This window comes from Ursus americanus, chromosome 13 (assembly GCF_024610735.1).
Source record: "Ursus americanus isolate L20-20 chromosome 13, mUrsAme1.1.p, whole genome shotgun sequence".
Lineage (NCBI taxonomy): Eukaryota > Metazoa > Chordata > Mammalia > Carnivora > Ursidae > Ursus > Ursus americanus.
In genome coordinates, this window is record NC_142139.1 from 27,951,010 (window position 1) to 27,954,483 (window position 3,474).

At 37.7% G+C, this 3,474-nt stretch overlaps 1 pseudogene; it reads right to left on the reverse strand.

The window, feature by feature from the left end:
* Positions 1 to 2,492: 2,492 nt before the first annotated feature.
* On the reverse strand, positions 2,493 to 3,263 carry LOC123793065 (large ribosomal subunit protein eL34 pseudogene; annotated as a pseudogene).
* Positions 3,264 to 3,474: the final 211 nt, after the last annotated feature.

A 3,474-nucleotide genomic window follows, 5' to 3' on the forward strand; every position in this document is an offset into this window, starting at 1 on the left:
AGTCTATCATTTCTCCTTACAATCGTTTATAAAATATTCTTGTCTCTCTAATTATTGATATAACCACTTCTTTCTGGTTTTCCCCTCTCATCAAGTTGTTGGTACATACTCTCCTATCATTTATAACTTAAGCAGATTCTAGCTATCTCCCTTCCTAGAATCTGCTCATAGGTCAACAATCATTGTGATGTTTTCCAGACTGATAAATATGTTTCCATCTTTAAGTTTTCTGAACCTATCCCTAAATTTTTAAGGAAAAATCCATTAGCGCATGGAAATACAGAGGTTTGTTGTTGGAAGTAAACCATTCAAAATGATTTTTCCCATTCCTGAATAGGACTTATTTGGCAAATGCATCCTTCCAGAGTCTTATACACTAATTTTCAGGTTCAGCAACTTTATGTGATTAGGCAATATAATTTATCAGATTCAGTAATCAACCTGAGAATGGTAATATGATTACTGTTTAAACACAGATTCTGAGCCAAGCTGCTTGGATTGAATCCTGGTTAGATGGTTAGTTACCACTTTCTAACCATGAGACTTTTAAAAAGTTACTTAAACTCTCTTCCTCAGTCTTGCACTCTGTAAGATAAAGCTATTAGTAGGGTTGTTATAAATATTACATGGGATAAATACAGATAAAGCACAAAGAACAGTGTTTTCTCATTACAAATGCTTTATAAGTGTTAAGTAACATGTAAGGTTAGGATTTTAAGCTGAAAAGCTAATAAAAGAGTGATGTGTGTTAGTCTGTTATGCCTTACACACTGACATAATGCTTTGAGGACCGAGACCAAAATAAGAGAACACTGGAGACGCAATTTAGACAAATCACCATTCACCGTTAGTGAATGTAAGGAATGACGGAACTAAAAGCCAGGAAATGATGAAAGAATTTTCTTTTAGGATAAGAAGAAGTTGTCATTAGTTGACAAGAAATAGACTGAAAGTTTCATATTATTTGCAATAACAACAGGTATGTCTTTTTAGGTGCTGTATGAAAGAACCAGTTGCTACTCAGAAAAAAATCACCTTTTTATTGCTTCCTTCAAACCATTGTGCAAAAGTCATTACAGTCCCTTGAAGAAGCAGTAGACATTGCAACCAGAGTTGACTTCTACCTTCTGCAGGCAACACTACCAGACTGAAGAAAATACACTGGCCTCCTGTGGACTCCTGTGTCAGCAAAATTTTTAAGACATAATGAAGATCTGAGCAGACAGAACTTATATTATTTCTTCTTATGAGAATTGAGAGAATGATGAGTTTGAGGATGAATGAATGTCTACGTATACAAGACAGTCTCCAAAGGCCAAGGGGCACTACGATTAGATATTGAAAAATGTTAAACAGACACATTTTTTCCTCCATAAAATAAATTCATTTGCTCTCCTTTCACTAAGTGGAAGCCATGTGATTTATTACACTGGAGAAGAGAAAGCAATTACAAATGCAGTGAAAAAGAGTTAGAGTATGTTGTCAACAAGTTCCCAATTAACAGGAAGGAAAAGTAGATAATTCTTCTGTTTCCAGAAGGAAGGTAGGAAGAGTATAGTAGAGAGGGAAGAGAAAAGTATAACAAATTATTTTGCTGTTGTCCTTAAGGCTGAATCAAAAGAAGGTGAGTATTCAGTGAAAAAAAAGCTCCTGTAGGATGCAAGAGGGAGTTCATAATTAATGGATGTTCAGTATACTGCTGTGCACTTTGGTCTTTGACAGAAGATTGTTCTTAAGTCAAAAACAATGGCTTAACTGCAACACATTAAAAAATACAGCAACACATTTTTAGATAAGAAGAGGCTGGTTTCTATTGCTCAGCTTTCCCATCATTTTGAAAGGATACAAACATTCCTGCATATTCCCACTGTGAGCCAGAGGGCCTGCCATGTGGTCCTGCAGATGGTGGCAGGTTGAATTGATTTACCAGGAACTGAATGAGAAAGCAATCAAGCTTCGGAAAGAACCAGGATGAGGCTAAGTCACTTGAAAGCAAACCCCAGAACTTCGACAGCATCCAGAGCATAGAACACTTCTATAGTCAGCATCTATGGGATGCCCTGTGACCAGGTGTATGAGAGATATAGATAGAGGGGAGTGAAAGCCTCAAGGTTAGCAGACCGATGAACTGCTCCTCTTCAGGCACCATGATGACACTTAACCTATTCTGCAAGAACAGAAGTTATCTTGGGGAATCAATTAATAAAAGAGAAACAGCCCTGATAAGGAGTTAAAGCTTTAATAAATATCAGAATGGCAAAAATGCAAATTTATTCTAGGAAGCCCAGCTAAATTATTACAGAGCTCTGCTTCCCTTTCAGCTGAAAGCAATCATATAGATGTAGGTAAAGTTTGCTCATTGAGACTTCTGGGGATTTCTTAAATAGAGGACAGTTAGCCTGTTTACGAGCCTCCTTGCGGCTGCAGGGCGGGCATTATAGATGTGGTTATAGGTGACTTCTTGTGACTCGAAAGTTAGAAGCTCATGCTCCTCATGGCAGAGGAGAAAGACAGAAGATGTCTGGGCTCCTGAAGGGCTGTGGAGGTCTCATGCCAGCTGTGATTTGCTTTTTCCCACAACTAGCTGTGAACTGCCAATTTTTAAATAGTGCTATGTGAGAGAAAAAATAATTTAAGCCCATATTATTTGTGTTTTCTGTTTCTTAAGGGATAAAGAATTTGGTACCTAAAATGTGATGCTGTGTAAATGTGGAATTGACTGAATGGAAAGGCTGGGAGGTAAATAATAAGGACGAACAAATATCAGTTGGAAATTTCATCTGGAAACCTGATGATCCTTGGAATGCATTGGCAGACTATTTGGTCAAATTTTCACCTTCATTTTTTTTTCTTTTGTCTTTTGGTTTTTTTATTACTCAAAAAACCTTCATTTTTTTTACTTAGCTGATTCTGTGCTTATGGCTTCAACACTTTCACGATGATTTTCTGCTCCTCAATAAGGAGAACATGCTTGATTCCGTCATGAACATATTTAGCACGCATGGAACCATTATAGACCCTGCTGACATGTTTTTTGTTTTGTTTTGTTTTGTTTCATTTTAGACAACCTCGTAAGAACTAAGTCCCACAGCACGAACTTCTTGAAGTCAGCCTGGGCACGTGCCCCATGAGGATTTTGGTGCTTTCCCAACCTTCTCCATATAAAGGTAAATGATTCTATTACCAGGGGTTCAGGACAACCTAGTTTTGTTAGAGGCTGTACTGTAGCACAGCCTATGATGGTCTGTCAGACGCTGGACCATTCTGAATGCCTATCGACGTTGTCCGGAGAAGAGGCACCTTCCTTATCTTGAATGGCGGACTGAATCATCAGGCTATAGCACTAAGATGATTGTAAGAATAGATTCAGAGTATTGGTGTGTATTGGCTGTTTTGTTCTGTGTTTAGCAAAATCCTATAAAACAGAGAAGTCAGAGTACAGCTAGTCATTCTCTAAGGTAAAGGAAATTACGA